A 26142-nucleotide genomic window follows, 5' to 3' on the forward strand; every position below is an offset into this window, starting at 1 on the left:
GCGGAACACCTCCGCTCCCTCTTTTGATGATGTATGGTTAGGCATTCGCACCTTTTCTTACCCATTTTTCAGTAATTATGGGTAGACATTCACACCTTCTTGCAGCTGAACACCTCCTCTCCTGCTTATGATCATGTGCAGTTTGATATTCGAAAATTTTCTTTCATGTTTTCTAGCAATTATTGATGGACATTCAGACCGTCTTGAAGCTGAACACCGTCTTGAAGCTGAACACCTCCGCTCCCACTTTTGATGGTGTATAGTCGGGCTTTCGAGCCTTTTCTTCCCCGATTTTTACAAATTATGGATGGACATTCAGACCTTCTTTCAGCCGAAAACCTCCGCTCCCTTTTTTGATCATACATTGTCGGGCATTCGCACCTTTTCTTACCCGCTTTTTACAATTCATGGTCGGACTTTCACACCTTTTAGTAGCGGAACAACTCTGCTCCCGCTATTGATTGTGTACAATAGGGTATTTTAACCTTTTCTTACCTGCTTTTTGCCAATTATGGTTGGACATTCACACCTTCTTACAGCGGAACACCTCCGCTCCCTCCTTTGATGGTGTATGTTCGGGCATTCGAACCTTTTCCTACCCGCTTTTTACAAACTATGGTCAGACATTCAAACCTTCTTGTAGCCGAACACATCCACTCCTGCTTTTGATGATGGGTATTCAAACCTACTTGTTGCCCGCTTTTCATTAATTATGGGTGTACATACACACCTTGTCGCAGCCAAACACCTCCGCTCCCTGTTAGGATCATGTATGGTTGGGCATTCGTACCTTTTCTTACCCATTTTGCAGTAACTATGGGTGGACATTCACACCTTCTTGCATTTGAACACTTCCTCTCCCGCTTATGATCATGTGCGGTTTGATATTTCAAAATTCTCTTCCATGTTTTCTAGCAATTATTGATGGACATTCAGACCTTCTTGCAGCTGAACACCTCCGCTCCAGCTGTTGATGGTGTATAGTCGGGCTTTCGAGCCTTTTCTTCCCAGATTTTAACAAAATATGGATGGACATTCAGACCTTGTTTAAGCCGAAAACCCCCTCTCCCTCTTTTGATCATACATTGTCGGGCATTCACACCTTTTCTTACCCGCTTTTTACAAACCATGGTCGGACTTTCACACCTTTTAGTAGTGGAACAACTCTGCTCCCGCTATTGATTGTGTACAATCGGGTATTTTAACCTTTTCTTACCTGCTTTTTGCCAACTATGGTCGGACATTCACACCTTCTTACAGCGGAACACCTCCGCTCCCTCCTTTGATGGTGTATGTTCGGGCATTCGAACCTTTTCTTACCCGCTTTTTACAAACTATGGTCAGACATTCACACCTTCTTGCAGCCGAACACTTCCGCTCTACCTTTTAGTGTTCTATGGGGTATTCACACCTTTTTTTTCACCGCATTTTATAGATTATGGTTGTAAATTCTCACCCACTCGTATCCGAAGACCTCTACTCCTGCTTTGGTTAATATATAGTCGGGCATTCGAACCTTTTCTTACCCGCTTTTTACAAATTATGGTCGAACATTCACACCTACTTGCAGCCGAACACCTCCGCTCCCACTTTTGATGGTGTATAGTCGGGCTTTCGAGCCTTTTCTTCCCCGGTTTTTACAAATTATGGTTGGACATTCAGACCTTGCAGCCGAAAACCTCCGCTCCCTCTTTTAATCATACATTGTCAGGCATTCGCACCTACTTGCAGCCGAATACTTCCGCTCCACCTTTTAGTGATGTATGGTTGGCATTTGCACCTTTTCTTACCCTTTCTTACCCTACTGATTGCTTAAGATGAAGTTGTTTTTTCTCAAACTACAAAATTTTTTTAATTGTTGAAACTTGATTTGAAGTGGATAAATAAGGAGGACAAACAGTTTTAAGTCAGGCTGATAGAAGGAATTAATTTTATAGCAAAATCTGTATTTCGTCATATGTCGAGAGATGCTTATTGCTGAAGAAGTTCTTTCTCATTCTACAAAGTACAACGTTGTTTATCGTTGAAACTTGATTAGACATGAATAAATATGAAGGACAAAGCAGTCTTAACTTGGTTAGAGTTAAGGAATTCGTTTTATAGGAGAATCCGAATTCGTGCATAACTCGTAAAATAGAGCTTATTTTCGGATTCCTGAAGAATGAGTCTGGTTCTTTCTCATAATACAAAGTTTGTTGTTTATTGTTGAAACTTCATCAGAAGTGAAGAAATAAATGAATGCCTATCAACAAATGTGGGATCTAAACTCTAGTGCTTCCTCTAAAATAATTTCCTTTCTCAATTCAGAAATGTGTGTGTGTAAGTCACAACACCCGTGACACCAAAACGGCTTTCTTTTCTCTCTTTTCTCTACACTCTGCACTGTGAGCACACACACCAAATCAGAAAGGCTTTTTTCTCTCTTTTCTACATTATGGACTGTGGGGACACAAAACCGCTCTCTCTTTTTTTTTTTGATTGTGTGCCAGGGCGTTGTCTCACGTATTAGATTATGCTTACGATACGAATGGGTTTATCAGTCACATCAGAATCCATACATACTGATCCTCCCGTAATAAAATGGTCGGATCTTATCAAACACACTTTGTTTCTTGTGACAAGTCAGCGAAACAGCGTATACACGTCAAGACACTGAATCAAGTTTGCCACAAGAACTCATAAGTTTGGCAGTATTGCTCTGCCGTCAGCAATCATACACCCATTTTATTTTCATGAGACATGTGCACAAAGCCTGTTCAGCTGCAAGAAGGTCTAAATGTCCATCAATAATTGCTAGAAAACATGAAAGAAAATTTTCGAAAATCAAACCACACATGATCATAAGTGGGAGAGGAGGTGTTCAGCTGCAAGAAGGTGTGAATGTCCACCCATAATACCTGAAAAATGGGTAAAAAACAAGGTGCGAATGCCCAACCATACATCATCAAAAGCAGGAGTGCATGTGTTCGGCTACAAGAAGGTGTGAACGTCCAACCAAAGTTTGTAAAAAGCAGTTAAGAAAAGGTTCGAATATCCAACCATACATAATCAAAATCGGGAGCAGAGCTGTTCGACTGCAAGTAGGTGTGAATGTCAGATCATAATTTGCAAAAAGCTGATGAGAAAGGGTGAGAATGCCCGACTATACACCATCAAATGCGGGAGCGGAGTTGTTCGGCTGTGAGTAGGTGTGAATCTCCGACCATAATTGCTGAAAAATGTGTTAGAAAAGGTAAGAATGCCGGTCCATACATCATCAAAAGCGAGAGAGGTTGTGTTCGGCTGCAAGTAGGTGTGAATGTCCAGCCATAATTACTCACAAACGGGTAAGAAAAGGTAGTATTGCCAGACCATATATGATCAAAACAGGGAGCGGAGGTGGTTCAGCTGCAAGAAGGTTTGAATGTCCGACTAAAGTTCAAATATATTAACAAAAGCGGGAGGAGAGGTCTTCGGATGAGAGTGGTTGAAAATTTCCAACCATAATGTATAAAATGCGGTGAAAAAAAGGTGTGATAGAACACTAAAAGGTGGAGCGGAAGTGTTCGGCTGCAAGAAGGTGTGAATGTCCGACTATATTTGGTGAAAAGCAGGTGAAGCAAGGTCTGAATGCCCAACCTTACATCATCAAAAGCGAGATCAGAGGTGTTTGGCTGCAAGAAGGCCATAGTTTGCCAAAAGCGGGTAAGGTGCGAATGTCCGACTAAATATCAACAAAATTTGGGGCGGAGGTCTTCGGATGCAAGTGGGTGTGAATGTCCGACTATATTTGGTGAAAAGCAGGTGAAGCAAGGTCTGAATGCCCAACCTTACATCATCAAAAGCGAGATCAGAGGTGTTTGGCTGCAAGAAGGCCATAGTTTGCCAAAAGCGGGTAAGGTGCGAATGACCGACTAAATATCAACAAAAGTGGAGGCGGAGGTCTTCGGATGCAGGTGGGTGTGAATATCCCACCATACAAGTATGGTGGAGAGGAAGCTGTGAATGGCCGACCATAGTAAAAGGCGGGTGAGAGAGACACATACATAATCAAAACAGGGAGCGGAGGTGTTCTGCTGTAAGAAGGTGTGAATGTCCGACCATAGTTGGTAAAAAGCGGGTAAGAAAAGGTTAAAATACCCGACTGTACACAATCAATAGCGGGAGCGGAGTTGTTCGGCTACTAAAAGGTGTGAAAGTCCGACCATGGTTTGTAAAAAGCGGGTAAGAAAAGGTGCGAATGCCCGACAATGTATGATCAAAAGAGGGAGTGGAGGTTTTCGGCTGCAAGAAGGTCTGAATGTCCAACCATAATTTGTAAAAACCGGGGAAGAAAAGGCTTGAAAGCCCGACTATACACCATCAAAAGTGGGAGCGTAGGTGTTCAGCTGCAAGACGGTCTGAATGTCCATCAATAATTGCTAGAAAACATGAAAGAAAATGTTCGAATATCAAACTGCACATGATCATAAGCGGGAGAGGAGGTGTTCAGCTGCAAGAAGGTGTGAATGTCTACCCATAATTACTGAAAAATGGGTAAGAAAAGGTGCGAATGCCTAACCATACATCATCAAAAGAGGGAGCGGAGGTGTTCCGCTGTAAGACGGTGTGAATGTCCGACCATAGATGGTAAAAAGCGGGTAAGAAAAGGTTAAATTACCCGACTGTACACAATCAAAAGAGGGAGCGGAGTTGTTCAGCTAAGAGAACGTGTGAAAGTCCGACCTTGGTTTGTAAAAAGCGGGTAAGAAAAGGTTCGTATGCCCGAATATACACCATCAAAAGCGGAAGCGGAGGTGTTCGGCTGCAAGATATTGTGAACGTCCGACCAAAGTTTGTAAAAAGCAGTTAAGAAAAGGTTCGAATATCTAACCAAACATAATCAAAAGCGGGAGCAGAGCTGTTCGACTGGAAGTAGGAGGAAGAGCAGTCACCCACCAATCGGAAGGTCGGTGGTTCGACTCTGGCTTCCCCAGGATACATGTCGAAGCGTCCTTGGGCAAGACACTGAACCCCACGTTGCTCCCCCAGTGTATCATTGGGGGTATGAATGTGTGTGAATGCTTAGAAAGCACGTAGTTATATCCTAAGACGTGCTGTATGAATGTGTGTGAGTGGGGTGAATGCGGCATGTAGTGAAGCGCTTTGAGTGGTCAGCTAGACTAGAAAAGCGCTATACAAGTACAAGTCCATTTACCATTTACCAATGTCAGATCATAATTTGCAAAAAGCTGATGAGAAAGGGTGAGAATGCCCGACTATACACCATCAAATGCGGTAGCGGAGTTGTTTGGCTGTGAGTAGGTGTGAATCTCCAACCATAATTGCTGAAAAATGTGTTAGAAAAGGTAAAAATGCCGGTCCATACATCATCAAAATCGGGAGAGGTGGTGTTCAGCTGCAAGAAGGTCTAAATGTCCATCAATAATTGCTAGAAAACATGAAAGAAAATTTTCGAAAATCAAACCACACATGATCATAAGTGGGAGAGGAGGTGTTCAGCTGTAAGAAGGTGTGAATGTCCACCCATAATACCTGAAAAATGGGCAAAAAAAAGGTGTGAATGCCCAACCATACATCATCAAAAGCAGGAGTGGAAGTGTTCGGCTACAAGAAGGTGTGAACGTCCAACAAAAATATGTAAAAAGCAGTTAAGAAAAGGTTCGAATATCCAACCAAACATAATCAAAAGCGGGAGCAGAGCTTTTCGACTGCAAGTAGGTGTGAATGTCAGATCATAATTTGCAAAAAGCTGATGAGAAAGGGTGAGAATGCCCGACTATACATCATCAAATGCGGTAGCGGAGTTGTTCGGCTGTGAGTAGGTGTGAATCTCCGACCATAATTGCTGAAAAATGTGTTAGAAAAGGTAAAAATGCCGGTCCATACATCATCAAAAGCGAGAGGGGTTGTGTTCGGCTGCAAGTAGGTGTGAATGTCCAGCCATAATTACTCACAAACGGGTAAGAAAAGGTAGTATTGCCAGACCATATATGATCAAAACAGGGAGCGGAGGTGGTTCAGCTGCAAGAAGGTTTGAATGTCCGACTAAAGTTCAAATATATTAAAGAAAGCGGGAGGAGAGGTCTTCGGATGAGAGTGGTTGAAAATTTCCGACCATAATGTATAAAATGCGGTGAAAAAAAGGTGTGATAGAACACTAAAAGGTGGAGCGGAAGTGTTCGGCTGCAAGAAGGTGTGAATGTCCGACTATATTTGGTGAAAAGCAGGTGAAGCAAGGTCTGAATGCCAAACCTTACATCATCAAATGCGAGATCAGAGGTGTTTGGCTGCAAGAAGGCCATAGTTTGCCAAAAGCGGGTAAGGTGCGAATGTCCGACTAAATATCAACAAAATTTGGGGCAGAGGTCTTCGGATGCAAGTGGGTGTGAATATCCAACCATACAAGTATGGTGGAGAGGAAGCTGTGAATAGCCGACCATAGTTTGGAAAAAGCGGGTAAGAAAAGGTTTGAATACCCGAACATACACCATCAAAAGAGGGAGCGGAGGTGTTCCGCTGTACGAAGGTGTGAATGTCCGACCATAGTTGGTAAAAAGCGGGTAAGAAATGGTTAAAATACCCGACTGTACACAATCAATAGCGGGAGCGGATGTGTTCGGCTACAAGAAGGTGTGAAAGTCCGACCATGGTTTGTAAAAAGCGGGTAAGAAAAGGTGCGAATGTCCGACAATGTATGATCAAAAGAGAGAGCGGAGGTTTTCGGATACAAGAAGGTTTGAATGTCCCACCATAGTTTGTAAAAAGCGGGTAAGAAAAGGTTCGAATGCCCGACTATACACCATCAAAAGCGGGAGCAGAGGTGTTCCGCTGTAAGACGGTGTGAATGTCCGACCATAGTTGGTAAAAAGCGGGTAAGAAAAGGTTAAAATACCCGACTGTACACAATCAATAGCAGGAGCGGAGTTGTTCGGCTACAAGAAGGTGTGAAAGTCCGACCATGGTTTGTAAAAACCGGGAAGAAAAGGCTCGAAAGCCCGACTATACACCATCAAAAAGAAGGTTTGAATGTCCATCAATAATTGCTTTAAAACAAGAAAGTAAATTTTCGAATATCAAACCGTACATGATCATAAGCGGGAGAGGAGGTGTTCCGCTGTAAGACGGTGTGAATGTCCGACCATAGTTGGTAAAAAGCGGGTAAGAAAAGGTTAAAATACCCGACTGTACACAATCAATAGCGGGAGCGGAGTTGTTCGGCTACTAAAAGGTGTGAAAGTCCGACCCTGGTTTGTAAAAAGCGGGTAAGAAAAGGTTCGAATGCCCGAACATACACCATCAAAAGAGGGAGCGGAGGTGTTCCGCTGTAAGACGGTGTGAATTTCCGATCATAGTTGGTAAAAAGCGGGTAAGAAAAGGTTAAAATACCCGACTGTACACAATCAAAACAGGGAGCGGAGTTGTTCAGCTAAGAGAAGGTGTGAAAGTCCGACCATGGTTTGTAAAAAGCGGGTAAGAAAAGGTTCGTATGCCCGAATATACACTATCAAAACCGGAAGTGTAGGTGTTCGGCTGCAAGAAGGTGTGAACGTCCGACCAAAGTTTGTAAAAAAGCAGTTAAGAAAAGGTTCGAATATCTAACCAAACATAATCAAAAGCGGGAGCAGAGCTGTTCGACTGCAAGTAGGTGTGAATGTCAGAGAATAATTTGCAAAAAGCTGATGAGAAAGGGTGAGAAATCCCGACTATACACCATCAAATGCGGTAGCGGAGTTGTTCGGCTGTGAGTAGGTGTGATTCTCCAACCATAATTGCTGAAAAATGTGTTAGAAAAGGTAAGAATGCTGGTCCATACATCAACAAAAGCGGGAGAGGTGGTGTTCGGCTGCAAGTAGGTGTGAATGTCCATTAATAATTGCTTTAAAACATGAAAGAAAATTTTCGAATATCAAACCTTACATGATCATTAGCGGGAGAGGAAGTGTTCAGCTGCAAGAAGATGTGAATATCCACCTATAATTACTGAAAAATGGGTAGGAAAAGATGCGAATGTCCAACCATAAATCATCAAAAGCAGGAGTGGAGTTGTTCAGATACAAGAAGATATGAAAGTCCAACCATGGTTTGTAAAAAGCGGGTAAGAGAAGGTTCGAATACCCGAATATATACCATCAAAAGCGGAAGCGGGGGTGTTCGGCTGCAAGAAGGTGTGAACGTCCGACCAAAGTTTGTAAAAAGCAGTTAAGAAAAGGTTTGAATATCCAACCGAACATAATCAAAAGCGGGAGCAGAGCTGTTCGACTGCAAGTAGGTGTGAATGTCAGATCATAATTGCTGAAAAATGTGATAGAAAAGACTAGAATGCCGGACAATACATCATCAAAAGCGGGAGAGGCGGTTTTTCGGCTGCAAGTAGGTGTGAATGTCCAGCCATAATTACTCACAAACGGGGGAAGAAAAGGTAGTATTTCCAGACCACACATGATCAAAACAGGGAATGGAGGTGGTTCAGCTGCAAGGTGTGAATGTCTGACTAAAGTTTGTAAAAACCGTGTAAGACAAGGGGCGAATGCCCGACAATGTATGATCAAAAGAGGGAGCGGAGGTTTTCGGCCTCAAGGTCTGAATGTCCAACCATAATTTGTAAAAATCGGGGAAGAAAAGGCTCGAAAGCCCGACTATACACCATCAAAAGCGGGAGCAGAGGTGTTCAGGTGCAAGAAGGTCTGAATGTCCGACCAATAATTACTGAAAAATGGGTAAGAAAAGGTGCGAATGCCAAATCATACATCATCAAAAGCAGGAGCGGATTTGTTCGGCTACAAGAAGGTTTTAATGTCCAACCATAGTAAGTAATAGGTGGGTAAGAAAAGGCTCGAATGCCCGACTATACACCATCAAAAGCGGAAGCGGAGGTGTTCGGCTGCAAGACGGTGTGAACGTCCGACCAAAGTTTGTAAAAAGCATTAAGAAAATGTTCGAATATCCAACCAAACATAATCAAAAGCGGGAGCAGAGCTGTTCGACTTCAAGTAGGTGTGAATATCAGATCATAATTTGCAAAAAGCTGATGAGAAAGGGTGAGAATGCCCAACTATACACTATCAAATGTGGGAGCGGAGGTGTTCGTCTGTGAGTAGGTGTGAATGTCCGACCATAATTGCTGAAAAATGTGTTAGAAAAGGTAAGAAGGCCGGACCATATATCATCAAAAGCGGGAGAGGTTGTGTTTGGCTGCAAGAAGGTGTGAATGTCCAGCCATAATTACTCACAAACGGGTAAGAAAAGGTACTATTGCCAGACCATATATGATCAAAACAGGGAGCGGAGGTGGTTCAGCTGCAAGAAGGTTTGAATGTCCAACTAAAGTTTGTAAAAAGCGGGTAAGACAAGGTGTGAATGCCCGACAATGTATGATCAAAAGAGGAGCGGAGGTTTTCGGCTGCAAGAAGGTCTGAATGTCCACCCATAATTACTGAAAAATGGGTAAGAAAAGGTGCGAAAGCCCAACCGCACATGATCATAAGTGGATGAGAAGGTGTTCGACTGCAAGTAGGTGTGAATGTAATCAATGTCTAGATAGATTTCAACAAAAAACAACGTTGTACTTTGCAGTAAAAGAAAGTGCAAATCAAAAGTTTTAGGAATCCGAGAATAAGCTTATTTTCATGAGTTCTGCACGTTTCGGATTTTATGTATAAAATGAATTCATTCACTCAAACCAAGTTAAAACTGCTTTTTCCTTCATATTTATCAATGTCTAGATCGACTTCAACAAAGAACAACATTGTATTTTGCAGTAGAAGAAAGAGCAAAACTGAAGGATCAGGAATCCGAGAATAAGCTTCTTTTCATACGTTCTGCATGATTTGGGATTTTATGTATAAAATGAATTCCTTCACTCAAACTAAGTTAACACTGCTTTGTCCTTCATATGTACCCATTTCTACATATATTTCAAGCATAAACTTCCTCATACTACCCTGAATGAGAAAGAACCACACTTGTGATTAAGCCATACGCCCCTTTTGAGGAGTTCTGCATGATTTGGGATTTTATCTATAAAATCAATTCCTTCACTCAAACTATGTTAAAACGGCTTTTACCTTCATATTTATCAATGTCTCGATATATTTAAACAAAAAAAACAACGTTGTACTTTGCAGTAAAAGAAAGAGCCAATCAAAAGTTTTAGGAATCCGAGAATAAGCTTATTTTAATGAGTTCTGCACGATTTCGGATTTTATGTATAAAATGAATTAATTCACTCAAACCAAGTTAAAACTGCTTTTTCCTTCATATTTATCAATGTCTAGATCGACTTCAACAAAGAACAACATTGTATTTTGCATTAGAAGAAAGAGCAACACTGAAGGATCAGGAATCCGAGAATAAGCTTATTTTCTTATGGGCAAGTGGGAACTGCTTTGTCCTTCATATTAATCAATGTGTAGATGGATTTCAACTTCTTCTACTGCAAAGTCCAATGTTTTTCTTTGTTGAAGTCGATCTAGACATTGATGAATATGGAAGGACAAAGCAGTTTTAACTTGGTTTGAGCAAAGCAATTCATTTTATAGCAAAATCCGAAATCGTGCAGAACTCATGAAAGCAGGCTTATACTCGGATTCCTGAAACTTTAGATTTGCTCTTTCTTTTACTGCAAAGTACAACGTTGTTTTTTTGTTTAAATATTTCTAGACATGGTAAATATGAAGGACAAATCAGTTTTAACATAGTTTGAGTGAAGTAATGCATTTTATAAGCAAAATCCCAAATCATGCAGAACTCACGAAATGCTTTTTCTCGCTTTTCACTGCTTTTTACAAACTTTAGTCGGACGTTCACACCTTCTTGCATCCGAACACCTCCGCTTCCGCTTTTGATGATGTATATTCGGGCATTTGAACCTTTTTTTACCCGCTTTTTACAAACCATTGTCGGACTTTCACACCTTCTTGTAGCCGAACACCACCTCTCCCGCTTTTCTTACCTTTTCTAACACATTTTTCAGCAATTATGGTCGGACATTCACACCTACTCACAGCTGGACACCTCCGCTCCCGCTTTTGATCATACAATGTCGGGACATCGCTCCTTGTCTTACCAGCTTTTTACAAACTTTAGTCGAACATTCACACCTTCTTGCAGCTGAACACCTCCGCTCCCGCTTTTGATGATGTATAGTCGGGCTTTCGAGCCTTTTCTTACCCGGTTTTTACAAATTATGGTTGGACATTCAGACCTTGCAGCCGAACACCTCCGCTCTCTCTTTTGATCATACATTGTTGGGCATTCGCACCTTGTCTTACCCGCTTTTTACAAACTATAGTCAGACATTAACACCTTGAAGCAAACCTCCGCTCCCTGTTTTGATCATGTATGGTCTGGCAATACTACCTTTTCTTCCCCCGTTTGTGAGTAATTATGGCTGGACATTCACACCTACTTGCAGTCGAACAGCTCTGCTCCCGCTTTTGATTATGTTTGGTTGGATATTCGAACCTTTTCTTAACTGCTTTTTACAAACCATGGTTGGACTTTCACACCTTCTTGTAGCCGAACAACTCCGCTCCCGCTATTGATTGTGTACAGTCGGGTATTTTAACCTTTTCTTACCCGCTTTTTACCAACTATGGTCGGACATTCACACCGTCTTACAGCGGAACACCTCCGCTCCCGCTTTTTATGGTGTATAGTCGGGCATTCGAACCTTTTCTTACCCGCTTTTTACAAACTATGGTAGGACATTCAAACCTTCGTGTATCCGAAAACCTCCGCTCTCTCTTTTGATCATACATTGTCAGACATTCGCACCTTTTCTTACCCGCTTTTTACAAACCATGGTCGGACTGTCACACCTTCTTGTAGCCGAACACATCCGCTCCCGCTATTGATTGTGTACAGTCGGGTATTTTAACCTTTTCTTACCCGCTTTTTACCAAGTATGGTCGGACATTCACACCTTCGTACAGCGGAACACCTCCGCTCCCTCTTTTGATGGTGTATGTTCGGGCATTCAAACCTTTTCTTACACGCTTTTTCCAAACTATGGTCGGCTATTCACAGCTTCCTCTCCACCATACTTGTATGGTGGGATATTCACAACCACTTGCATCCGAAAACCTCCGCCCCAAATTTTGTTGATATTTAGTCGGACATTCGCACCTTACCCGTTTTTGGCAAACTATGGCCTTCTTGCAGCCTAACAACTCTGATCTTGCTTTTGATGATGTAAGGTTGGGCATTCAGACCTTGCTTCACCTGCTTTTCACCAAATATAGTCGGACATTCACACCTTCTTGCAGCCGAACACTTCCGCTCCACCTTTTAGTGTTCTATCACACCTTTTTTTTCACCGCATTTTATACATTATGGTTGGAAATTTTCAACCACTTTCATCCGAAGACCTCTCCTCCCGCTTTTGTTAATATATTTGAACATTCAAACCTTCTTGCAGCTGAACCACCTCCGCTCCCTGTTTTGATCATATATTGTCTGGCAATACTACCTTTTCTTACCCGTTTGTGAGTAATTATGGCTGGACATTCACACCTACTTGCAGCCGAACACAACCTCTCTCGCTTTTGATGATGTATGGACCGGCATTTTTACCTTTTCTAACACATTTTTCAGCAATTATGGTCGGAGATTCACACCTACTCACAGCCGAACAACTCCGCTACCGCATTTGATGATGTATAGTCGGGCATTCTCACCCTTTCTCATCAGCTTTTTGCAAATTATGATCTGACATTCACACCTACTTGCAGTCGAACAGCTCTGCTCCCGCTTTTGATTATGTTTGGTTGGATATTCGAACCTTTTCTTAACTTCTTTTTACATATTTTGGTTGGACGTTCACACCTTCTTGTAGCCGAACACTTCCACTCCTGCTTTTGACGATGTATGGTTGGGCATTCACACCTTTTTTTTGCCCATTTTTCAGGAATTATGGGTGGACATTCACACCTTGCAGCTGAACACCTCCTATCCTACTTATGATCATGTGCGGTTTGATTTTCGAAAAGTTTCTTTCATGTTTTCTAGCAATTATTGATGGACATGTAGACCTTCTTGCAGCTGAACACCTCCGCTCCCGCTTTTGATCATACATTGTCAGGCATTCGCACCTTGTCTTACCCACTTTTTACAAACTTTAGTCGAACAGTCACACCTTTTTGCAGCCGAACACCACCTCTACCGCTTTTGATGATGTATGGTCCAGCATTCTTACCTTTTCTAACACATTCTTCAGCAATTATGGTCGGACATTCACACCTACTCAGAGCCAAACACCTCCGCTCCCGCATTTGATGGTCTATAGTCGGGCATTCTACAGCGGAAAAGACTCATTCTTATGTTTGGTTAGATATTCAAACCTTTTCTTAACTGCTTTTTACAAACTTTGGTCGGACGTTCACAATATCTTGCAGCCGAACACCTCCGCTTCCGCTTTTGATGGTGTATATTCGAGCATACGAACCTTTTCTTACCCGCTTTTTACAAACCAAGGTCGGACTTTCACACCTTCTCTTAGCTGAACAACTCCGCTCCCTCTTTTGATTGTGTACAGTCGGGTAATTTAACCTTTTCTTACCCGCTTTTTACCATCTATGGTCGGACATTCACACCGTCTTACAGCGGAACACCTCCGCTCCCTCTTTTGATGATGTATGGTTAGGCATTCGCACCTTTTCTTACCCATTTTTCAGTAATTATGGGTAGACATTCACACCTTCTTGCAGCTGAACACCTCCTCTCCTGCTTATGATCATGTGCAGTTTGATATTCGAAAATTTTCTTTCATGTTTTCTAGCAATTATTGATGGACATTCAGACCGTCTTGAAGCTGAACACCGTCTTGAAGCTGAACACCTCCGCTCCCACTTTTGATGGTGTATAGTCGGGCTTTCGAGCCTTTTCTTCCCCGGTTTTTACAAATTATGGTTGGACATTCAGACCTTCTTGCAGCCGAAAACCTCCACTCCCTCTTTTGATCATACATTGTCGGGCATTCGCACCTTTTCTTACCCGCTTTTTACAAACCATGGTTGGACTTTCACACCTTCTTGTAGCCGAACAACTCCGCTCTCGCTATTGATTGTGTACAGTCGGGTATTTTAACCTTTTCTTACCCGCTTTTTACCAACTATTGTTGGACATTCACACCGTCTTACAGCGGAACACCTCCGCTCCCTCTTTTGATGGTGTATGTTCGGGCATTCAAACCTTTTCTTACCCGCTTTTTACAAACTATGGTCAGACATTCAAACCTTCTTGTAGCCGAACACATCCACTCCTGCTTTTGATGATGGGTATTCAAACCTACTTGTTGCCCGCTTTTCATTAATTATGGGTGGACATACACACCTTGTCGCAGCCAAACACCTCCGCTCCCTGTTTTGATCATGTATGATTGGACATTCGCACCTTTTCTCACCCGCTTTTTACTATGGTCGGCTATTCACAGCTTCCTCTCCACCATACTTGTATGGTGGGATATTCACACCCACTTGCATCCGAAGACCTCCGCCCCCACTTTTGTTGATATTTAGTCGGTCATTCGCAGCTTACCCGCTTTTGGCAAACTATGGCCTTCTTGCAGCCAAACACCTCTGATCTCGTTTTTGATGATGTAAGGTTGGGCATTCAGACCTTGCTTCACCTGCTTTTCACCAAATATAGTCGAACAGTCACACCTTCTTGCAGCTGAACACTTCTGCTCCACCTTTTAGTGTTCTATGGGGTATTCACACCTTTTTTTTCACCGCATTTTATTGATTATGGTTGGAAATTCTCCCCCACTCTTATCCGAAGACCTCTCCTCCTGCTTTTGTTAATATATAGTCGGGCATTCAAACCTTTTCTTACCCGCTTTTTACAAATTATGGTCGAACATTCACACCTACTTGCAGCCGAACACCTCCGCTCCCGCTTTTGATGGTGTATATTCGGGCTTTCGAGCCTTTTCTTCCCCGGTTTTTACAAATTATGGTTGTACATTCAGACCTTGCAGCCGAAAACCTCCGCTCCCTCATTTGATCATAAATTGTCAGGCATTCGCACCTTGTCTTACCCGCTTTTTATAAACTTTAGTCAGACATTCACACCTTGCAGCTGAACCACCTCCGCTCCCTGTTTTGATAATGTATGGTCTGGCAATACTACCTTTTCTTACCGGTTTGTGAGTAATTATGGCTGGACATTCACACCTACTTGCAGCCGAACACCACTTTTCCCGCTTTTGATGATGTATGGTTCGGCATTCTAGTCTGTTCTAACACATTTTTCAGCAATTATGGTTTGACATTCACACCTACTCACAGCCGAACACTTCCGCTCCCGCTTTTGATTATGTTTGGTTGGATATTCGAAACTTTTCTTCACTGCTTTTTACAAACTTTGGTCGGACATTCACACCTTCTTGCAGCCGAACACCTCCGCTTCCGCTTTTGATGGTATATATTCGGGCATTCGAACCTTTTCTTACCCGCATTTTACGAACTATGGTCGGACATTCAAACCTTCTTTTAGCCGAACACATCCACTCCTGCTTTTGATGATGTATGGTTGAGCATTCGCACCTTTTCTTACCCATTTTTTACAAACTATGGTCGGACATTCACACCTTCTTGCAGCTGAACACCTCCTCTCCCGCTTATGATGATGTGTGGTTTGATATTCGAAAATTTTCTTTCATTTTTTCTAGCAATTATTGATGGACATTCAGACCTTCTTGCAGCTGAACACCTCCGCTCCCGCTTTTGATGATGTATAGTCGGGCTTTCGAGCCTTTTCTTCCCCGGTTTTTACAAAATTATTGTTGGACATTCAGACCTTCTTGCAGCCGAAAACCTCCGCTCCCTCTTTTGATCATACATTGTCGGGCATTCGCACCTTCTCTTACCCGCTTTTTACAAACCAGGGTCGGACTTTCACACCTTTTAGTAGCCGAACAACTCCGCTCCCGCTATTGATTGTGTACAGTCGGGTATTTTCACCTTTTCTTACCCGCTTTTTACCAACTATGGTCAGACATTCACACCTTCTTACAGTGGAACACCTCCGCTCCCTCTTTTGATGGTGTATGTTCGGGCATTCGAACCTTTTCTTACCCGTTTTTTACAAACTATGGTCGGACATTAAAACCTTCTTGTAGCCGAACACATCCACTCCTGCTTTTGATGATGTATGGTTGGGCATTCGTACCTTTTCTTACCCATTTTGCAGTAATTATGGGTGGACATTCACACCTTTTTGCATTTTAACACCTCCTCTCCAGCTGTTGATGGTGTATAGTCGGGCTTTCGAGCCTTTTCTTCCCCGATTTTTACAAATTATGGTCGAACATTCACACCTACTTGCAGCCGAACACCTCCGCTCCCGCTTTTGATGGTGTATAGTCGGGCTTTCGAGCCTTTTCTTCCCCGGTTTTTACAAATTATGGTTGGACATTCAGACCTTGCAGCCGAAAACCTCCGCTCCCTCTTTTGATCATACATTGTCAGGCATTCGCACCTACTTGCAGCCGAATACTTCCGCTCCACCTTTTAGTGATGTATGGTTGGCATTTGCACCTTTTCTTTCCCTTTCTTACCCTACTGATTGCTTAAGATGAAGTTGTTTTTTCTCAAACTACAACATTTTTTTAATTGTTGAAACTTGATTTGAAGTGGATAAATAAGGAGGACAAACAGTTTTAAGTCAGGCTGATAGAAGGAATTAATTTTATAGCAAAATCTGTATTTCGTCATATGTCGAGAGATGCTTATTGCTGAAGAAGTTCTTTCTCATTCTACAAAGTTTGTTGTTTATTGTTGAAACTTCATCAGAAGTGAAGAAATAAATGAATGCCTATCAACAAATGTGGGATCTAAACTCTAGTGCTTCCTCTAAAATAATTTCCTTTCTCAATTCAGAAATGTGTGTGTGTAAGTCACAACACCCGTGACACCAAAACGGCTTTCTTTTCTCTCTTTTCTCTACACTCTGCACTGTGAGCACACACACCAAATCAGAAAGGCTTTTTTCTCTCTTTTCTACATTATGGACTGTGGGGACACAAAACCGCTCTCTCTTTTTTTTTTTGATTGTGTGCCAGGGCGTTGTCTCACGTATTAGATTATGCTTACGATACGAATGGGTTTATCAGTCACATCAGAATCCATACATACTGATCCTCCCGTAATAAAATGGTCGGATCTTATCAAACACACTTTGTTTCTTGTGACAATCAAGTCAGCGAAACAGCGTATACACGTCAAGACACTGAATCAAGTTTGCCACAAGAACTCATAAGTTTGGCAGTATTGCTCTGCCGTCAGCAATCATACACCCATTTTATTTTCGTGAGACATGTGCAGGCACCTGTTCATCTACTGTTCTATCACTATGAATTAGTTTATCTATTATCAATAAGGATACTTCTACAACTACTATCAAAGTATGTCCGGACTTCTTATGTTGTCAGTTGCTATATATGAATAAGTGGGTAGCTACTGACAAGCATTAAGCATGTCACACAGCCCAAACATATAACATTTCAGGACACACCACACAGTTAACAACCACAGTGAAGCATGTCAAAGCCCAAACATGTAACATTCAACAGGACACTTACACAACACATTCAAATCAAACAGTCAGACAACATACAAGAACATATACCCCAGCCGGCATTGCTCCCTGCCTATTTTCGTACAGCACACTATGTGTGCGCACACCTTTATTCACAAACTCTTCAACTTATACTCTTTTACCAAAGCTTTTACAGCTCGATTGGCCGAATACCCTTTGATCCTATTTCGGTGAATTTGACATCTGCCTTACATGTAACAGATTAGCGGTTTAGCAGTTTTAATTTAGTTTGAGTGAAGGAATTCATTTTATAGCAAAATCCGAAATCGTGAAGAACTCATGAAAGTAAGCTTATTCTCGGATTCCTGAAACTTTAGATTTGCTCTTTCTTTTACTTCAAAGTACAACGTTGTTTTTTTTTTGTTTAAATCTTTCTAGACATGGTAAATATGAAGGACAAAGCAGTTTTAACATAGTTTGAGTGAAGGAATTCATTTTATAGATAAAATCCCAAGAGTCTGCTGAGAAAAGAGAGTGAATGCGAAGTAGACTTTAACACGGCTCTGGGAGCGAGCCGAGTGTGGGCTAACCGGGAGAATTGCTTGAAAGAAACGCGACACCGAATGAGAGGTCAGAACAAAGCCTCAATACGGTGTTCCCGTGGTGTTTTTGTTGCTGCCTTGTCGATTGCACAGGGGCAAGCGTTTCAACCAAGCAACGCTCACCATGGGGAAGGTGGCTATGGCAACTAGCCTGATGCCCTGCTCCCGCAGTGACGGATAATCGTACTCTGGTTTCTCTTCATAACATACAAGTCTTTCGCCTTTTACTAAAGACTTTTGTGGAGAGCAGCACTAATGAGTTGTTTCTATTTTTGGCAGGCTTTACCTTTGCGGGTGAAGCCCTTTCTGTCTGTGCAAAAGAAATCTTGTTACTGTGCAGAGTGACTTCTCTGAGTAGAGTCGCCTTACTTGTTGCGATTGTGCCGATGTTCGAAGCTGGAGTGCAAAGTTGTTGCTTGAATGGTGCTTGCTGGAGCATGCGGGAGTGCAAAGTTATACCATTTAAAAGGGCTGAAGAGTGCTCAGTGCAGCGGGTGGGCGGAGGTGCAACGTGACACTCTGGCCACCTATGGCCATAAAAAGAACACTGCTACAAGTGCGCATTGTGCCAGCAAGGGCCCTCGGACCTGAAACAGTGGACAGTTATCGCTTCTCGGCCTTTTGGCTAAGATCAAGTGTAGTATCTGTTCTTATCAGTTTAATATGTCCTCTATACGAGGACTACATATTGAATGGATTTTTAAGAATAGGAGTTGAAAAAGAAGCTTCCTCCGTTCACTCCAAGCATCGACCCAGTACTGCAGTGCCGCTGGGAACGGTGCGCTCTTCTCTGCTCTTGTGAAAAAGCAAACAGCGGTGCAGGATGCAAGTTTCAGGGAGCCCAAGATGAAACTTTCTTTTAGTCTGCTGAGAAAAGAGAGTGAATGCGAAGTAGACTTTAACACAGCTCTGGGAGCGAGCCGAGTGCGGGCTAACCGGGAGAATTGCTTGAAAGAAACGCCATACCAAATGAGCGGTCAGAACAAAGCCTCAATACGGTGTTCCCGTTGTGTTTTTGTTGCTGCCGCTGTTTGCTTTTTCACAAGAGCGCACCTGTTGAGGGGGGGCCTGGGGGGGCCTGGGTGATGTTGGGTCTCAGGCCCGGGCTGCTGCGACTGGTGTGACCGGGTGGTTTGTTTGTTTGTTTTTTGTTGTTGTTTGTTTGTTTTTTGTAGAGGTCCTCCGGAGTGGGGTTGGGTTGAGTGGGGTGGGGCGGTATGGGTACCTTCTGGGGGTACAGTAGCTCCCAGAATATGGTCGCTGCAGGCCCCTGGCCTGGTGGACATCAGGCCCTCCTGTCCTGTGTTGGCTCCCTGGTAGCGGGGATGCCTATTGCAGCCAGTCCCTGGCTGCCCCCAGTGTATATCCCCATACCCCTCTCCCTTCTGGCTCCTGTACACAGCACACACTCACACATGAAGGGTTTTGGGGGCGTGTGTGTTCGGTGGGGTGTAGTGGACTCTGCAGTAGTTGCACTCTGCAGTTCCCACCCCTGTTTTAATTACACCTTAGACATTACTACTTATCAAACACACTCACACACACACATTAGGTCTTGGGGGGTGGTTACACTGAGTGGCATCTGGTGGGCGGGGCTCTTTGGGTATGTAGGCTGCCCAGAGGGCCACGCTCCCAGTTCTACAAGTTTGGCTGCCCCTCAATTTTAATTGCTCACTATTAGAAAATATTGAAGAGCCAGAAGGGTGAGGGGAGGGGTCTTCTTCGCACACCCCTGCTTCCTGGTTGCTGCTCGGGGCGGGAGGGGCCAGGAGGATTAATTAATTGTTCTGCTGGTTTGGGGTCTGTGGTGGCTGGGGGGCTGCTGGCCCCCTGGTGTGCCCGCTGCACTACACCCCAGCGGAGTCGAGGGAGGGAGGACGTGTAGATGTATGGGACATGAAAGTGTGTGTGGTAATGATTGGGCCTGGATCTTGGACTTGCTGTCGCCTGGCCTGCCTGTGCTTCTCCCGATGGGGGGGGCGGCGTGGCCTCTCTCCGCTGCTCGCGACTTCACCCACCTGTGGGCACGTCTTGACTCCCAGGGCACTTGGCCAGGGGTGCTGGGGCAGGCACTGACCCACTGTGTGGCTGTCTGGGGCGCTTGGCCCTCCTGGGTATTGGGTGGGGCCTCTGCCGGGGGGTTTGGGGGCGCTCGGGCTCCTGGGGCCCGGATCCAGTGCACGGCCCATGTCTGGGCGGCTGGGGCCTGGCGACGTCGGTGGGCTGTTGCCCCTGGCTCCCGGAGGGCCTCTGCCCTATGCTTATGGGGGCTCTTTCCGGGGGCTTCCTCTGCAGTCTTCTGGGTGGATGCGTGGTTGCCCCTGCGGTGGGCTTCCTGGGTTCTGTGCTCTGTGGGGGAACCTTTTCTTAACTGCTTTTTTACAAACTTTGGTCGGACGTTCACACCTTCTTGCAGCCGAACACCTACACTTCCGGTTTTGATAGTGTATATTCGGGCATACGAACCTTTTCTTACCCGCTTTTTACAAACGATGGTCGGACTTTCACACCTTCTCTTAGCTGAACAACTCCGCTCCCTCTTTTGATTGTGTACAGTCGGGTATTTTAACCTTTTCTTACCCGCTTTTTACCAACTATGATCGGACATTCACACCGTCTTACAGCGGAACACCTCCGCTCCCTCTTTTGATGGTGTATGTTTGGGCATTCGAACCTTTTCTTACCCGCTTTTTACAAACCAGGGTCGGACTTTCACACCTTTTAGTAGCCGAACAACTCCGCTCCCGCTACTGATTGTGTACAGTCGGGTATTTTAACCTTTTCTTACCCGCTTTTTACCAACTATGGTCGGACATTCACACCGTCTTACAGCGGAACACCTCCTCTCCCGCTTATGATCATGTACGGTTTGATATTCGAAAATTTACTTTCTTGTTTTAAAGCAATTATTGATGGACATTCAAACCTTCTTTTTGATGGTGTATAGTCGGGCTTTCGAGCCTTTTCTTCCCGGTTTTTACAAACCATGGTCGGACTTTCACACCTTCTTGTAGCCGAACAACTCCACTCCTGCTATTGATTGTGTACAGTCGGGTATTTTAACCTTTTCTTACCCGCTTTTTACCAACTATGGTCGGACATTCACACCGTCTTACAGCGGAACACCTCTGCTCCCGCTTTTGATGGTGTATAGTCGGGCATTCGAACCTTTTCTTACCCGCTTTTTACAAACTATGGTGGGACATTCAAACCTTCTTGTATCCGAAAACCTCCGCTCTCTCTTTTGATCATACATTAACGGACATTCGCACCTTTTCTTACCCGCTTTTTACAAACCATGGTCGGACTTTCACACCTTCTTGTAGCCGAACACATCCGCTCCCGCTATTGATTGTGTACAGTCGGGTATTTTAACCTTTTCTTACCCGCCTTTTACCAACTATGGTCGGACATTCACACCTTCGTACAGCGGAACACCTCCGCTCCCTCTTTTGATGGTGTATGTTTGGGTATTCAAACCTTTTCTTACCCGCTTTTTCCAAACTATGGTCGGCTATTCACAGCTTCCTCTCCACCATACTTGTATGGTTGGATATTCACACCCACTTGCATCCGAAGACCTCTGCCCCAAATTTTTTTGATATTTAGTCGGACATTCGCACCTTACCCGCTTTTGGCAAACTATGGCCTTCTTGCAGCCAAACACCTCTGATCTCGCATTTGATGATGTAAGGTTTGGCATTCAGACCTTGCTTCACCTGCTTTTCACCAAATATAGTCGGACATTCACACCTTCTTGCAGCCGAACACTTCCGCTCCACCTTTTAGTGTTCTATCACACCTTTTTTTCACCGCATTTTATACATTATGGTCGGAAATTTTCAACCACTCTCATCCGAAGACCTCTCCTCCCGCTTTCTTTAATATATTTGAACTTTAGTCGGACATTCAAACCTTCTTGCAGCTGAACCACCTCCGCTCCCTGTTTTGATCATATATGGTCTGGCAATACTACCTTTTCTTACCCGTTTGTGAGTAATTATGGCTGGACATTCACACCTACTTGCAGCCGAACACAACCCCTCTCGCTTTTGATGATGTATGGACCGGCATTTTTACCTTTTCTAACACATTTTTCAGCAATTATGGTCGGAGATTCACACCTACTCACAGCCGAACAACTCCGCTACCGCATTTGATGATGTATAGTCGGGCATTCTCACCCTTTCTCATCAGCTTTTTGCAAATTATGATCTGACATTCACACCTACTTGCAGTCGAAAAGCTCTGCTCCCGCTTTTGATTATGTTTGGTTGGATATTCGAACCTTTTCTTAACTGCTTTTTACATATTTTTGTTGGACGTTCACACCTTCTTGTAGCCGAACACTTCCACTCCTGCTTTTGATGATGTATGGTTGGGCATTCACACCTTTTTTTTGCCCATTTTTCAGGAATTATGGGTGGACATTCACACCTTGCAGCTGAACACCTCCTATCCCACTTATGATCATGTGCGGTTTGATTTTCGAAAAGTTTCTTTCATGTTTTCTAGCAATTATTGATGGACATTTAGACCTTCTTGCAGCTGAACACCACCTCTCCCGATTTTGATTATGTATGGACCGGCATTTTTACCTTTTCTAACACATTTCTAAATTGAGAAAGGAAATTATTTTAGAGGAAGCACTAGAGTTTAGATCCCACATTTGTTGATAGGCATTCATTTATTTCTTCACTTCTGATAAAAATGATAAGACTGACCTAAAGAATTGGAGGCCCATCACACTTTTAAACTTTGACTGTAAACTTTTTAGCAAGGTTTTAACGACACGGATGTCCTCTGTTTTAGAGGAGGTAATTCACCCAGACCAGTCTTGTGCCATCTCAGAGAGACAACTCACCGACAGCCTCGTACTGATTCGAGACATCATTGATTACTTAGAGACAGAAACACCCGGCTTGTCATCTTAAATTTAGACTTTGAAAAAGCTTTTGATCGGGTCTCGCATCAATATCTCTTTCAGGTGTTGCAGCCATCGAATAGGGCCCGATTGTTCCTACTTGGTGAGATTTGCTTGGTTGAGACGCTTGCTCCCCCCCCCCTTGCTCCTCGGCTGACCAAGTAGGAACAATCGGGCCCTATTCGATGGCTGCCTTGTCTTTTACTCTGTGCAAAAGACAAGGCAGCCACAAACACCACGGGAACACCGTATTGAGGCTTTGTTCTGACCACTCATTCGGTGTCGCGTTTCTTTCAAGCAATTCTCCCGGTTAGCCCACACTCGGCTCGCTCCCAGAGCTGTGTTAAAGTCTACTTCGCATTCACTCTCTTTTCTCAGCAGATTAAAAGAAAGTTTAATCTTGGGCTCCCTGAAACTTCCATCCTGCACCGCTGTTTGCTTTTTCACAAGAGCAGAGAAGAGCGCACCGTTCCCAGCGGCACTGCAGTACTGGGTCGATGCTTGGAGTGAACGGAGCAAAGCTTCTTTTTCAACTCCTATTCTTAAAAATCCATTTAATATGTAGTCCTCGTATAGAGGACATATTAAACTGATAAGAACAGATACTACACTTGATCTTAGCCAAAAGGCCGAGAAGCGATAACTGTCCACTGTTTCAGGTCCGAGGGCCCTTGCTGGCACAATGCGCACTTGTAGCAGTGTTCTTTTTATGGCCATAGGTGGCCAGAGTGTCACGTTGCACCTCCGCCCACCCGCTGCACTGAGCACTCTTCAGCCCTTTTAAATGGTATAACTTTGCACTCCCGCATGCTCCAGCAAGCACCATTCAAGCAACAACTTTGCACTCCAGCTTCGAACATCGGCACAATCGCAACAAGTAAGGCGACTCTACTCAGAGAAGTCACTCTGCACAGTAACAAGATTTCTTTTGCACAGACAGAAAGGGCTTCACCCGCAAAGGTAAAGCCTGCCAAAAATAGAAACAACTCATTAGTGCTGCTCTCCACGAAAGTCTTTAGTAAAAGGCGAAAGACTTGTATGTTATGAAGAGAAACCAGAGTACGATTATCCGTCACTGCGGGAGCAGGGCATCAGGCTAGTTGCCATAGCCACCTTCCCCATGGTGAGCGTTGCTTGGTTGAAACGCTTGCCCCTGTGCAATCGACAAGGCAGCAACAAAAACACCACGGGAACACCGTATTGAGGCTTTGTTCTGACCGCTCATTCGGTGTCGCGTTTCTTTCAAGCAATTCTCCCGGTTAGCCCACACTCGGCTCGCTCCCAGAGCCGTGTTAAAGTCTACTTCGCATTCACTCTCTTTTCTCAGCAGACTCTTGGGATTTTATCTATAAAATGAATTCCTTCACTCAAACTATGTTAAAACTGCTTTGTCCTTCATATTTACCATGTCTAGAAAGATTTAAACAAAAAAAAAAACAACGTTGTACTTTGCAGTAAAAGAAAGAGCAAATCTAAAGTTTCGGGAATCCGAGAATAAGCTTACTTTCATGAGTTCTTCACGATTTCGGATTTTGCTATAAAATGAATTCCTTCACTCAAACTAAATTAAAACTGCTAAACCGCTAATCTGTTACATGTAAGGCAGATGTCAAATTCACCGCAATAGGATCTAAGGGTATTCGGCCAATCGAGCTGTAGCAGCTTTGGTAAAAGAGTATAAGTTGAAGAGTTTGTGAATAAAGGTGTGCGCACACATAGTGAGCTGTAGGAAAATAGGCAGGGAGCAATGCCGGCTGGGGTATATGTTCTTGTATGTTGTCTGACTGTTTGATTTGAATGTGTTGTGTAAGTGTCCTGTTGAATGTTACATGTTTGGGCTTTGACACTTCACTGTGGTTGTTAACTGTGTGGTGTGTCCTGAAATGTTATATGTTTGGGCTGTGTGACATGCTTAATGCTTGTCAGTAGCTACCCACTTATTCATATATAGCAACTGACAACATAAGAAGTCTGGACATACTTTGATAGTAGTTGTAGAAGTATCCTTATTGATAATAGATAAACTAATTCATAGTGATAGAACAGTAGATGAACAGGTGCCTGCACATGTCTCACGAAAATAAAATGGGTGTATGATTGCTGACGGCAGAGCAATACTGCCAAACTTATGAGTTCTTGTGGCAAACTTGATTCAGTGTCTTGACGTGTATACGCTGTTTCGCTGACTTGATTGTCACAAGAAACAAAGTGTGTTTGATAAGATCCGACCATTTTATTACGGGAGTATCAGTATGTATGGATTCTGATGTGACTGATAAACCCATTCGTATCGTAAGCATAATCTAATATGTGAGACAACGCCCTGGCACACAATCAAAAAAAAAAAGAGAGAGCGGTTTTGTGTCCCCACAGTCCATAATGTAGAAAAGAGAGAAAAAAGCCTTTCTGATTTGGTGTGTGTGCTCACAGTGCAGAGTGTAGAGAAAAGAGAGAAAAGAAAGCCGTTTTGGTGTCACGGGTGTTGTGACTTACACACACACATTTCTGAATTGAGAAAGGAAATTATTTTAGAGGAAGCACTAGAGTTTAGATCCCACATTTGTTGATAGGCATTCATTTATTTCTTCACTTCTGATGAAGTTTCAACAATAAACAACAAACTTTGTATTATGAGAAAGAACCAGACTCATTCTTCAGGAATCCGAAAATAAGCTCTATTTTACGAGTTATGCACGAATTCGGATTCTCCTATAAAACGAATTCCTTAACTCTAACCAAGTTAAGACTGCTTTGTCCTTCATATTTATTCATGTCTAATCAAGTTTCAACGATAAACAACGTTGTACTTTGTAGAATGAGAAAGAACTTCTTCAGCAATAAGCATCTCTCGACATATGACGAAATACAGATTTTGCTATGAAATTAATTCCTTCTATCAGCCTGACTTAAAACTGTTTGTCCTCCTTATTTATCCACTTCAAATCAAGTTTCAACAATTAAAAAAATGTTGTAGTTTGAGAAAAAACAACTTAATCTTAAGCAATCAGTAGGGTAAGAAAGGGTAAGAAAAGGTGCAAATGCCAACCATACATCACTAAAAGGTGGAGCGGAAGTATTCGGCTGCAAGTAGGTGCG

General features: G+C 43.3%; 4 non-coding genes across 4 annotated transcripts; 2 read left to right on the plus strand and 2 right to left on the minus strand.

Annotated features, from left to right (window-relative positions):
* Positions 1–18305: 18305 nt before the first annotated feature.
* LOC140280746 (U5 spliceosomal RNA) lies at positions 18306–18419 on the plus strand. The gene has a single exon (XR_011909675.1). It is a non-coding gene; the product is annotated as a U5 spliceosomal RNA (small nuclear RNA).
* Positions 18420–18727: 308 nt separating this feature from the next.
* LOC140280533 (U2 spliceosomal RNA) lies at positions 18728–18911 on the plus strand. The gene has a single exon (XR_011909492.1). It is a non-coding gene; the product is annotated as a U2 spliceosomal RNA (small nuclear RNA).
* Positions 18912–23502: 4591 nt separating this feature from the next.
* LOC140280499 (U2 spliceosomal RNA) lies at positions 23503–23687 on the minus strand. Its single transcript, XR_011909461.1, has one exon. It is a non-coding gene; the product is annotated as a U2 spliceosomal RNA (small nuclear RNA).
* A 308-nt stretch (positions 23688–23995) lies between these two features.
* On the minus strand, positions 23996–24109 carry LOC140280697 (U5 spliceosomal RNA). Its single transcript, XR_011909630.1, has one exon. It is a non-coding gene; the product is annotated as a U5 spliceosomal RNA (small nuclear RNA).
* Between the last annotated feature and the right edge of the window lie 2033 nt (positions 24110–26142).

This window comes from Leuresthes tenuis, unplaced genomic scaffold (assembly GCF_036924035.1).
Source record: "Leuresthes tenuis unplaced genomic scaffold, fLeuTen1.0.hap1 SCAF_21, whole genome shotgun sequence".
NCBI classification, from domain to species: Eukaryota; Metazoa; Chordata; class Actinopteri; order Atheriniformes; family Atherinopsidae; genus Leuresthes; species Leuresthes tenuis.